This window comes from Pantherophis guttatus, chromosome 4 (genome assembly GCF_059756535.1).
Source record: "Pantherophis guttatus breed Tessera chromosome 4, ASM5975653v1, whole genome shotgun sequence".
NCBI classification, from domain to species: Eukaryota; Metazoa; Chordata; class Lepidosauria; order Squamata; family Colubridae; genus Pantherophis; species Pantherophis guttatus.
Window position 1 is genome coordinate 11350879 of NC_142066.1, and position 14112 is coordinate 11364990.

Sequence of the window (14112 nt, forward strand, 5' to 3'; positions counted from 1 at the left end):
TACTCCCTTATTTATTCCAAAAAATTTTGTTGGGTCACCATTCACCAAAACACATGCTTTCTGATTCTGATATATCGATGTTATCATTTTAGTGAATCTTTCTCCAAAATTCATACTTTTGATTTGTTGCTTCATAAATTGCCAATTGACTTGGTCAAACGCTTTTTGTGCATCCAGAAAGATCAGTGCTACCTGTCTCTCTGGATGCACCTCATAATATTCTAAAACATCCAATGCTATTCTTAAATTGTTTTTTATCTGCCTTGTAGGCAGAAAACCATTTTGGTCCTGGTGTATTTTATTTTGTAATATTATTTTCATCCTATTGGCAATTATACTCATGAAAACTTTATAATCGGTATTCAACAAAGAAATCGGCCTGTAATTTTTTATTAATGTGGTATCTGTCCCCTCTTTAGGTATTAAGGAAATATATGCTTCTTTCCATGTGTTGGGTAGCTTTGCCTCCATTAGGGCCTCATTATATATTTCTAACAGTATTCCATTTAATGGATCTCCAAATGTCTTATAGAATTCTATTGGTAAACCGTCTGTCCCCGGGGTTTTGTTATTTTTTTGCCTCTTCAGTGCCTCTTTTAATTCCCCCATCGTAATCTCCTTATTTAATAATTCTCTTTCTTCCTCTGTTAGTATTTGCAATCCCTCCCCTTTTAAATAATATTCGATTTCCTCCTCTGTTGCTATATCCTTTTCGTACAATTTTTGATAATATTGGACTATTATGTCTTTTTTTCCCTCTAGAGCCCATTGAATCCTTCCCTCATCATCTCGTAATTTCTGAATTGTTCTTTTTTCTCTTTCCTTCCTCAGCCTATACGCCAGCCATCTCCCTGGTTTGTTTGCGTTTTCGAAATAGTTTTGTCTTGTATATTTCAATGCTGTTACATAATTCCCCTGCTCTAATATGTTTAGGTTATGTTTTGCTGTTAACCAATTTAACCTTGTTTTTTCATCCCCTGGGTTTCTTTGCAAATTACATTCCCAATTTTGAATTTCTTCTAATAATTTATTATATTCTTTCTCTCTCTCTTTTCTCCGTTTTACATTATATGATATCGTGAGGCCTCTTACATATGCTTTGGTTGTATCCCATAGGTTTTGTAGGGAAGTGTGTTGCTTTGTGTTTTCCTTATAAAACCATTCAAGCTCCTTTTCTATGTAATTCTTATACTCTTTTTCTTGCAGTGTCTGTGTGTTCATAGTCCATCTATTCTTCTTTCTCTGCTGGCCTCTCCACTTCATCGTTATCGGGTTGTGGTCAGCCCAATTATTTGGTAAAATATCTACTTCTTCTATTTCCGTTATTAACATCTTAGTTACCCAAACCATATCCAACCTTGACCATGATTTATGCGGATTCGAATAATATGTATACTTTCTTGCTTCGGGGTTAAGACATCTCCAGCTATCTACCATATCTAACTCTTCCACCATATCCATAAAGGTTTTAGGTAATATATTTTTTTTATTTTTGTTTTGCTGACCACATTCATAGTCTTTTCTTACATCTAAGATTGCGTTAAAATCCCCAATCAAACAGACATTCTCCATTTTTTGTTCTATAATTTTCTCATGCACTTTTTTATAGAATTCTAATTGTTGACTATTTGGGGCGTATATTACTACCAATAATATCTTTTTGAGGTCAAGATTTAGCTCTACCATGACTATCCTACCTTCTATATCCACATATCTCATATTACTGTCTATTCCTTCCTTAATATATACCACCACTCCTTTTTTTTTTCCTCTGCCAATGAAGCGTATTCTTTACCTAATTTTTTATATTGTATATATTTAATATCCTGTTTTCTTATATGTACCTCCTGGAGGCACACAATGTCTGATTTTTGTTTCAAAATTTTTTTGTAAGTTTGGTGTCGTTTGGATGGTGAGTTGAGTCCATTAACATTTACAGATAGTATTTTTAAAGTCCGTTCCATTTTTTTTTTATTGACTTTCCTGTTGTTTCTTCTTTATTTCTTCCTGTTCCTTTTTTTTGCCTCTTGTCTGCACTCCTTCCTCTTCCTGGGTCTCTTCTTCATCTACTTTCCCTCCTTGTTGTGGTGTTCTTTCCCGATCTCTCTTCTGTTTTCCTTTGATATTTCGTCCTTCCTCTTCTCTATTACCATTTGTTGCTTCAGCACCCATCATTTGGTCATATAGTTCTTTTGCTTTGCTGTGCGAGTCCACCTTGATTTTCTTTCCCTGCCACGTTATTAACATTCCTTCCGGGGTTATCCATTTGAATGGTATATATCTTCTGTTTAGTAACGTGGCCAGGAACCAATAATCTCTTCGCAAATCTCGTATTCTTTTAGGTACTTGCTTTAGGGTGATTATTTCTTTATTTCTATAATACATTGGTTCATCCTTTGTTATCTTATATACAATATCCCTCACCTTCCTTCTTACAAATCTTATGTGTACCTCTCGAGGGAGTTTGTTTTGTCGTGCATAGTTAGTGTGGACTCGGTAAACTTCGTCTAGTTCATTAATTATCTCGTCTTTTTCTCTCTGGAGTGCCTCTGCTATCATCTCAGCCATTACCATCGTCAGATCTTCCTCCCGGTCTTCCGCTACGTTCTGAAAACGCAAATAGAATGCTGCCTTCTCCATTTCTAATTGGGCCACGGTGTTCTCAAGTTCCTTATTTAATCCTGTCATTTTTGTATCTAATGCTTCTAGTTTTTCTTCCGTCAATTCAGTTTTTTGTTCTATTCTTTTATCTGTTTTTTTCTAATCATCGAAACCATAAATCATGACTGTGTGTTTTCCTGTTTCATGCAAAGTTTATAAATAATTTTCTAACCAAAAATGTTAGTTAACCTTCTCTGCTGATCCATCATCTTCATCTCCTATCACTCCATTGTGAGTGGCAATGAGTCATTCAATTTTTAAGGATATAATATCCTCTCTGCAGTTATATTATTGTTTTATTATTATTTTTTTTAGCTGCTTGTCAATTAGTCCAAAGAGAAAACCTTTAATGCTTCCAATTTTAGCTTTATCCTCAAAATCTTCTGGATTAGTGTACATATCTAATGTCCATTTTTTAAAAACTATTTTTCAATGTTGACCAAACCTGGTAAAACATCCCTTTCCTTCCCCCTCTCCTTCATTTCATCAAATATTTGAACTACCTGGACAGTTTTTCTTGTGACAAATCCAGAAATAATATGCATCCTTTTTAATAAAAAACTTTTCTGCTTCAAAGGGAAGATTGTAGCCTTCTGAAATGTGGAAATTTTTTGTTATATTTTCAGGGAACAAATAGAGAAATAACAACTATCACACCTCCAAAAATAGACAATATCTATATGGAATTGATTTATTCCCTAACCCACCCTCACCCATAAGCCATAGAGTTTTGTCTGTCAACATTGCCCCCTGGTGTCCAAAGTGAGGAGAGGACCCATTTTTGTAATTCTCTGAGGAGATTCTTTTGGTCCAGATGTTTCCTCAATATGTGAATGGAAGTTTGGATGTTTAGAAAGATTATCCTGAAGTTTCATTTTCAGATTTCTGCCAAGATAGCAAAGGAGAAAATTCCATTTGTTTGTTTGTTTGTTTTTTCCTCAGAAGTCAGATCACTTTGCAAACAGGGAAGGAAATTGGAATTTTGAAGCCCTTTTTCTCAATCTTCATGGTCTTCCAGCACACTATCTTACGGGATACCCAGGACAAAAGAATCCTAAAAATCTCACTATATGGTGGTGAATCCTAATTAGCCAATCCAGGATCTGGGGCTCTGGGGCTGAATCAAGTTGAAGAGCTGCTCTGGAGGTTTTTGTTTAGCTTCAGATTCACTTCCTCTCACTGTGTCTCTACTGCAGTAATAGATAGCCGTGTCCTCTGGTTTGAGGCTGTTCATTTGCAGATACAGCTGGCTGCGGGAATCGTCCCTGGAGGTGGTGAAGCGTCCCTTGACTTTGTCTGAGTAGTAAATGCTAGTTGAGTAAATGCTTGCCACCAATTCCAAGCCTTTCCCTGGTGCCTGTCTCACCCAGTTCATCCTGTAGCTGCTGAAGGTGAATCCAGAGGCTTGGCAGGAGAGACTGAGGGACTCTCCAGGTCTTCTCACATCCCCTCCAGACTCCACCAACTGGACTTGAGACTTGGCGCCTAAAAAGAAAGGAGTTTCAGTGAGATCTCCTGTATACAAGAATTAAAATGGAAAGAAGCTGAATAGGGAGGAAACAATTACCACGGAGGACTGCCAGTAAGGACACCAAATTTAGCCACAGAAGCATTTTTGCCCTGTGCAATGAATGGTGGGGAGTTGATCAGAAAGGATTTCGGAAAGTACACAAACTTTGTTTTGGTGGGTGTAGCCTGAAAAGGAAAACTGACTGGCTCTTTTAAGGGGGAAATTGTGACTTCATTTACATATTGGTTGAGATAAAAGAACTCACCAGTGCATTGGCTTTCCAGTTTTCCTGCATACTCCCTACAGTGTTGATTTAACTTTTAAACTTTTTGGTTTTAAGAAAAGTGAAAGCAACCTTTAAATTAAAAGACTTTCACAAAAGTGATTCAAGGAAACAAATGATGAATAAGCACTAAGAACATTTGAAAGAGGCATGTTAAAAAACATGAAAACAATACATTCAGGAAAGGTTTTATACATTTTCCTCTTTAATATGACCTTTTGAAGAAACCCCAAAAGACCTGAATGCAGACCAAGATCTTTTTTGTTTTAGATGCTATTTTGTGTGGTATTTTTAACAGTTGTTACTTCTCCAGAGTTGATTCACCAAGATGGATAGCAATAAAAATTGAAATAATAATAATAATAATAATAATGACAAAAGTAATACTAATACTAACAATTGCAATTTTAAAAAATCACCAAAAACAGTGTAGAATATACTGTTATCTATAATATATATAATAATGTACTTTGTGAAAGGAAGGATGGAGGGAGGGAGGGAGGGAGCAAAGAAATAAAGAAGGAAGGAAGGAAGGAAGGAAGGAAGGAAGGAAGGAAGGAAGGAAGGAAGGAAAGTTCAGAATGAGAATGAAAAAACAGAAAAAGGGATGTCGGTATTGGTATTCCTTCTGCAGCAAATATAAGTACATTTATAATATTAACGTAAAAAGAACTCATGTTTTTCTATTATCCGGTTTTTCTAATCATCAAAACCACAAATCATGACTGTGTGTTTTCCTGTTTCATGCAAAGTTTATAAATAATTTTCTAACCAAAAATGTTAGTTAACCTTCTCTACTGATCCATCATCTTCCTCTCCTATTGCACCATTGGGAGTGTCAATGAGCCATTCAATTTTTAAGGATATAATATCCTCTCTGCAGTTATATTATTTTTTATTATTATTATTTTTCTAGCTGCTTGTCAATTATTCCAAAGAGAAAACCTTTAATGCTTCCAATTTTAGCTTTATCCTCAAAATCTTCTGGATTAGTGTACATACCTAATGTCCATTTTTAAAAAGCTTTTTTTCAATGTTGACCAAACCTGGAAAAACATCCCTTTCCTTTTTTTTTCTCTCCCCCCTCCCCCGCCTTTAATTTCATCAGAGATTTTAACTATCTGGACAGTTTTTCAGGTGACAAAGCCAGAAATGATACACATCCTTTTTTATAAAAAAACTTTTCTGCTTCAAAGGGAGGACTGTAGCCTTCGGAAATGTGGATTTTTTTTTTTTTGTTATATTTTCAGGGAAGAATTATAGAAATAACAACTATCACACTTCCAAAATTAGACAATATCTATATAGAATTTATGTATTCCCTAACCCACCCTCACCCATAAGCCATAGGGTTTTGTGTGTCAACATTGCCCCCTGGTGTCCAAAGTGAGGAGAGGACACATTTTTCTAATCCTTTGAGGAGATTCTTTTGGTCCAGATGTTTCCTCAATATGTGAATGGAAGTTTGGATGTTTAGAAAGATTATCCTGAAGTTTCATTTTCAGATTTCTGCCATGATAGCAAAGGAGAAAATTCCATTTGTTTGTTTGCTTGCTTTTTCCTCAGAAGTCAGATCACTTTGCAAACAGGGAAGGAAACTGTAATTTTGAAGCCTTTTTCCTCAATCTTCATGGTCTTCCAGCATGCTATTTTACCGGATACCCAGGACAAAAGAATCTCAAAAATCTCACTATATGGTGGTGAATCCTAATTAGCCAATCCAGGATCTGGGGCTGAATCAAGTTGAAGAGCTGCTCTGGAGGTTTTTGTTTAGCTTCAGATTCACTTCCTCTCACTGTGTCTTTACTGCAGTAATAGATAGCCGTGTCCTCTGGTTTGAGGCTGTTCATTTGCAGATACAGCTGGCTGCGGGAATCATCCCTGGAGGTGGTGAAGCGTCCCTTGACTTTGTCTGAGTAGTAAATGCTAGTTGAGTAAATGCTTGCCACCAATTCCAAGCCTTTCCCTGGTGCCTGTCTCACCCAGTTCATCCTGTAGCTGCTGAAGGTGAACCCAGAGGCTTGGCAGGAGAGACTGAGGGACTCTCCAGGTCTTCTCACATCCCCTCCAGACTCCACCAACTGGACTTGAGACTTGGCGCCTAAAAAGAAAGGAGTTTCAGTGAGATCTCCTGTATACAAGAATTAAAATGGAAAGAAGATGAAAAGGGAGGAAACAATTACCATGGAGGACTGCCAGTAAGGACACCAAGTTTAGCCACAGAAGCATTTTTGCCCTGTGCAATGAATGGTGGGGAGTTGATCAGAAAGGATTTCGGAAAGTACACAAACTTTGTTTTGGTGGGTGTAGCCTGAAAAGGAAAACTGACTGGCTCTTTTAAGGGGGAAATTGTGACTTGATTTACATATTGGTTGAGATAAAAGAACTCACCAGTGCATTCGCTTTCCAGTTTTCCTGCATACTCCCTACAGTGTTGATTTAACTTTTAAACTTTTTGGTTTTAAGAAAAGTGAAAGCAACCTTTAAATTAAAAGACTTTCACAAAAGTGATTCAAGGAAACAAGTGATGAATAAGCACTAAGAACATTTGAAAGAGGCATGTTAAAAAACATGAAAACAATACATTCAGGAAAGGTTTTATACATTTTCCTCTTTAATATGACCTTTTGAAGAAACCCCAAAAGGACTGAATGCAGACCAAGGCCATTTTTGTTTTAGATGCTATTTTGTGTGGTGTTTTTATCAGTTGTTATTCTCCACAGTTAATTTGCCAAGTTGGACAGCGAATATTTTGAATATGATTTGAATATGGTTTGCAATGACAGGTGAGAGGGGTGATCCCATTGGTACTCCTTCTATTTGTTTGTATTTTTGTCCGTTATAGATGAAGTATGTGTTGGATAGGCAGTGGTTGGTCAGATCTAGGATGTGCTTGTGGGGGTTATATTTGTTTTGGATAGCTGTCAAGGCTTCTTTGATTGGCACTTGGGTGAAGAGGGATATGACATCAAAGCTCACAAGTAGGTCGCTGGGCTGTAAGTTTTGTTTCTTTATGATCTCTATGAAGTGGAATAAGTTCTACACACACACACACACACACACACACACACACGTAGAAGAAATGAAAAAAGAGCAACATATACAATGGAATTAAATTGAGGAGTATTGTCAATGCTGAGAATCAAAGAGGAATGAACTGCAAAATATATCAAGGATGAATTGTGGGACATCATTCCCTATATGTACCTTGAAATACATTTTAACTTTTTAAAAAGTAGCCAGTTTCATTTAATGGCCATAGATTGTTATTTTTTCCCCCTCCCTACCAAATTGCTAACCAGGTTCCACACTATTTAGGCCAGGATCGGTTTTGAGCTTGCAGGGAGATTTATTGACTGTTCCACAAACACAAATTCAGCCTTCTGTCATCAACTCAATTTGTAGAGCTGCTCTGAGGCGAAGGTTTTTGTTTGGCGTCAGATTCACTTCCTCTCACTGTGTCTCTCCTGCACAGTAATAAACTGCTGTGTCCTCCACTTTCAGATTGTTCATTTGCAGATACAGCTGGCTTTTGGCATTGTCCCTGGAGGTGGTGAAGCGACCATTGACTTTATCTGAGTAGTAAATGCTAGATGAACTTGCATATATCCATGAAACCCATTCCAGTCCTTTCCCTGGAGCCTGTCTCCCCCAGTGCATATCGTAGCTACTGAAGGTGAATCCAGAGGCTTGGCAGGAGAGACGGAGGGGCTCTCCAGGTCTTTTCACATCCCCTCCAGACTCCACCAACTGAACCTCAGATCGGACACCTAAAAAGAAAGATGTATCAATAATCTCTTCTGTATACAAGAATCAAAATGGAAAGAAGCTGAAAAGGGAGGAAACAATTACCATGGAGGACTGCCAGTAAGGACACCAAGTTTAGCCACAGAAGCATTTTTGCCCTGTGCAATGAATGGTGGGGAGTTGATCAGAAAGTATTTCGGAAAGTGCACAAACTTTGTTTTGGTGGGTGTAGCCTGAAAAGGAAAACCGACTGGCTCTTTATCAGGGAAATTGTGACTTGATTTGCATATTGGTTGAGATAAAAGAACTCACCAGTGCATTCAGCTTACAATTTTCCTGAATGCTCCTTACAGTGTTGATTTATGTTACAACTTTTCAGTTTTAAGAAAAGTGAAAGCAACCTTTAAGTTAGAGTAATAAAAATGAAGAAAAAGTGATTCAAAGAAAACAAATGATGAACAAGCACTAGGAACATTTGAAACAGGCATGTTAAAAAACATGGAAACAGCAGCACATCTAAGTTTAGGAAAGGTTTTTATTCATTTTCCTCTTTAATATGACCTTTTGAAGAAACCCCAAAAGACCTGAACGCAGACCAAGATCATTTTTGTTTTAGATGCTATTTTGTGTGGTATTTTTAATAGTTGTTACTTCTCCAGAGTTGATTCACCAAGATGGATAGCAATAAAAATTGAAATAATAATAATAATAATGACAAAAGTAATCATAATAGCAATTGCAATTTTAAAAACTCACCAAAAACAGTATAGAATATGCTGTTATCTATAATATATATAATAAAGTACTTTGTGAAAGGAAGGATGGAAGAGAGGGAGGGAGGGAAGAAGGAAGGAAGGAATGAAGGAAGGAAGGAAGGAAGGAAGGAAGGAAGGAAGGAAGGAAATTTTAAAGTTCAGAATGAGAATGAAAAGAAACAGAAAAAAGGTTGTCGCTATTTCTTCTGCAGAAAATATAAGTATATTTATAATATTAACTTAAATGAGCTCATGTTTTTCTATTATCCGTTTTTTTCTAATCATCAAAACCACAAATCATGACTGTGTGTTTTTCTGTTTCATGCAAAGCTTATAAATAACGTTCTACCGAAAAAATTTAGTTCAACCTTCTCTACAGATTCCATTGTCTTCACCTCCTATTGCTCCATTGTGAGTGGCAATGAGTCTTTCCATTTTTAAGGATATAAAATTCTCCCTGCAGATATCATATACAAAAGCAACTTTTTATTAATTTTTTCCCCAGTTGCTCGTCAATTAGTCGAAAAAGAGAAAACCTTCAATGCTTTCAATTTTAGCTTTATCCTCAAAATCTTCTAGATTAGTGTACATAGCTAATGTCCATTTTTTAAAAGCTTTTTTTCAAAATTGACCTAACCTGGTAAAACATCCCTTTCTTTCTTTCTTTTTTTTCCCCTCTTCATTTCATCACAGTTTTTCTGGTGACAAAGCCAGAATTGATACACATCCTTTTTAAAAAAACTTTTCTGCTTCAAAGGAAGGATTGTAGCCTTTGGAAATGTGGATTTATTTATTTTTTTGTTATATTTTAAGGGAAGAATTATTGAAATAACAACTACAAGACCTCCAAAATGACACAATATCTATTTAGAATTGATTTATTCCCTCCTCCACCTTCCCTCATAAGCCTCGGAGTTTCGTGTGTCAACATTGCCCCCTAGTGTCCAAAGTGAGGAGAGGACCCATCTTTCTGATCCTCTGAGGAGATTCTTTTGGTCCAGATGTTTCCTCAATATGTGAATGACAGTTTGGATGTTTAGAAAGATCATCCTCATGTTTCATTTTCAGATTTCTGCCATGATAGCAAAGGAGAAAATTCCATTCATTTTTTTTTCTCAGAAGTCAGATCACTTTGCAAACAGGGAAGGAAACTGGAATTTTGAAGCCCTTTTCCTCAATCTTCATGGTCGTCCAGCAAACTACCTTAAGGGATGCCCAGGACAAAAGAATCTCAAAAATCTCACCATGTGGTGGTGAATCCTAATTAGACAATCTGGGATCTGGGGCTCTGGGGCTGAATCAAGTTGAAGAGCTGATCTGGAGGTTTTTGTTTAGCTTCAGATTCACTTCCTCTCACTGTGTCTCTAGTGCAGTAATAGACAGCCGTGTCCTCTGGTTTGAGGCTGTTCATTTGCAGATGCAGCTGGCTTTTGGCATTGTCCCTGGAGGTGGTGAAGCGACCCTTGACTTTGTCTGAGTAGTAAATGCTAGATGAACTTGGAAGTATCTCTGAAACCCATTCCAGTCCTTTCCCTGGGGCCTGTCTCATCCAGTCCATGTAAGAGCTGCTGAAGGTGAATCCAGAGGCTTGGCAGGAGAGACGGAGGGATTCTCCAGGTCGTCTCACATCCCCTCCAGACTCCATCAACTGGGCTTGAGACTTGACACCTAAAAAGAAAGATGTAACAATCAAATAGATTAATCTAGTTTATGTTTGACTAAATGAAAGACCTTGTATTTTGCTCTGGAAAGTCGGGGGAGGGGGAGGGTGGGATGAAGGGGGGCAAAGGGTGGGGGGGACAGGGGGGGATTTTTTTTTCTTTTTTGTAAAACTTTTCAATTAGAAAAAAGAATTAAAATGGAAAGAAGCTGAATAGGGAGGAAACTATTATTAGGAAGGAAGGAAGGAAGGAAGGAAGGAAGGAAGGAAGGAAGGAAGGAAGGAAGGAAGGAAGGAAGGAAGGAAGGAAACATTTAAATTCAGAATGAGAATGAAAAGAAACTGAAAAAGGGTTGTCAATATTTCTTCTGCAGCAAATATAAGTACATTTATAAGATTAACTTAAGAGAACTCATGTTTTTCTACTATCCATTTTTTTCTAATAATCAAAACCACAAATCATGACTGTGTGTTTTTATGTTTCATACAAAGTTTATAAATAATGTTCTAACCAAAAATGTTAGTTTAGTCTTCTCTGCAGATTCCATCATCTTCATCTCCTATCACTCCATTGTGAGTGGAAATGAGTCTTTCCATTTTTAAAGATACAGTATTCTCCCTGCAGATATCATATATAAAAGCAATTTTTTATGATTTTTTTCCCTAATTGCTTGTCAATTAGTCCAAAGAGAAAACGTTCAATGCTTTCAATGTTAGCTTTATATTCAAAATCTTCTGGCTTAGTGTACATACCTAATGTCCATTTTTAAAAAGCTTTTTTTCAATGTTGACCAAACCTGGTAAAACATCCCTTCCCCCCCCCCTTTTTTTTTTCTTCATTTCATCAAAGGTTGGATTCACTTAACAACTGAAGCAAAAAGGATCATAATATGGAGCAAACTCACTTGACAAGTGTTTCACTTAGCAATGTAAATGTTGGGCTCAATTGGAGTTTCAAATTGAGAAACAAAAATAGACAATCACCCAGCAAGATTTCAGCTTTGGAAGCCATATTAGGCCGGAAGCTTCCATGCTGCCTCCTTCTCATGTGTGGGAAAGTAGGGAGAGGGATTTAGTAGAGGGGTTGTCTGTAGACATAATAGCATTCTTCCTGTCGGTCAAGGTCAGGGCGATCCTGCATCTGGAGGAGTGCTCGGAGTGGTGTCTCGAGATGGGATGGATGGTGATTGGAGCATGTGATTGACGGAGGAGTGACGGGAATGGTATTGGAGGTTTTGATTTTCTGAGGGAAAACCTGCACCTCTCAGATTCGGGTTTTCCCAGATGTGCCAGTTTACCTATTTTAGTAAATAGAATTTTGAAAAATGCTTGCTTCAGAGTTTTTACTTGGAGTTGGGGGTTTTCTGGAACACTGACACAAGAATTATTTAAGTGAGGAGGGGACTCTGTGGTTAAAAGTCTATGGAGATTCTCAGTTATGCAGGTCATGGTTGTCCCAAAGGTGCCTTTTTAAGAAGAGACTGAACTGTCTGGTGTTTCTCAGAAGACATTTTGCTTCTCATCAAAGGAGCTTCTTCAGCTTTTCATCAAAGAAGAGCTGAAGACACTTCTTGGATGAGAAGTGAAAGAGAGGTCCAGTTGCCTCTTGAAAAAGCATCTTTAGGATGGCTCTTTAGGACACTGAGCTTGCCAGCTGGAAAGGTAATAGGCCAGGTTCGAGACTTGAGTGTCTCGTAATGGAGCAAGCTCGTGTCCTTGCCTGAGCTCCTGCTCACCTAGCATTTCAAAAGCATGAAAATGTGAGTAGATAAATAGGTATCACTTTGGTGGGATGATAACAGTGTTCTATGTGTCTCAGCATAGAATCATGCTGGTCACATGACCTCAAAATTTCTTTGGACAATGCCGGCATTTGGCTAAGAAATGGACTTGAGTGTCACCCCTAGAGTTGGATATGACTGGACGATGCAAACATTTTACTTTATCTTTACATTAGAGACAGGAGGGTGTGGCTTTATTTTAAAAAATGTGATGTAAAAAACAAAGCACTTAAAAAGTGTTTGGATCCATGTATGAGGGTTTCTTTTTTCTTAAACTTTGTCCGCTGATGAAACAATTGTTCACAAAGTGTTTGAAAAAGATGATTGGTTCAGTGTTCCTTAAGATACACTGTCAAAAATCAAGAAATCATTTGTACAACCAATGATTTATCTTTCACAGAGAAAGATAAATGAGTCAAATGTATTCACCAGTTTGGAATGCCATTGCTGACAAACAGATAGTCAGACAGCCAGAGGCAATGGTAGACAGACAGACAGATAGACAGACAGACAGATATATAAAGATAGATAGATAGATAGATAGATAGATAGATAGATAGATAGATAGATAGACAGACAGATAGACAGACAAACAGACAATTGTCTATTGTACCTTAATTTACAAACATCATGGCTAAAAGAGATTTATCTTTAGATAAAAGAGATATTATTCTCACATAATATTTGCTTTAACATACCCGACAGGCACACGCACACAGAAACACAAATAGATGAGGTGACTATCATGATAAGTGATAAAAGAAACTTCTTTAATTATTGGAAAAGTGGGCATGGTTACCTTTGATTCAATAAAAATCTAACTTTGCAGTGTGGAACTTGTGGGGACTAATCAAAGAGTCAAAAGGGATGGAATTTCAAAACAATAAAGCAAGGAAGCAACACAATTCAAATAGAACATAAACAGAACACAAATACAGACTTGTGTGAATCAACTTGGAAAGCTGCTCAGAGGCAGAGAAAGTTCTTGACAGGCTTCAGATTCACTTCCTCTCACTGTGTCTCTCACACAGTAATAGACTGCTGTGTCTTCTGGTTTGAGGCTGTTCATTTGCAGATACAGCTGGCTGCGGGAATCATCCTTGGAGATGGTGAAGCGTCCTTTGACTTTGTCTGAGTAGTAAGTGCTAGTTGAGTAAATCCTTGCCAACCATTCCAGTCCTTTCCCTGGTGCCTGTCTCACCCAGTGCATCCAGAAGCTGCTGAAGATGAATCCAGAGGCTTGGCAGGAGAGACGGAGGGACTCTCCAGGTCTTCTCACATCCCCTCCGGACTCCACCAACTGGACTTGAGACTTGGCGCCTAAAAAGAAAGGAGTTACAGTGAGATCTCCTGTATACAAGAATTAAAATGGAAAGAAGCTGAATAGGGAGGAAACAATTACCATAGAGGACTGCCAGTAAGGACACCAAATTTAGCCACAGAAGCATTTTTGCCCTGTGCAATGAATGGTGGGGAGTTGATTAGAAAGGATTCGGGAAAGTGCACAAACTTTGTTTTTGTGGGTGTAGCCTGAAAAGGAAAACCAACTGGCTCTTTAAGGGGGAAATTGTGACTTGATTTACATATTGGTTGAGATAAAAGAACTCACCTCTGCATTTGCCTTATAGTTTTCCTGCATGCTCCTTACAGTGTTGATTTAACTTTAAAACTTTTCAGTTTTAAAAAAAGTGAAAGCACCCTTTAAGTTAGACTAA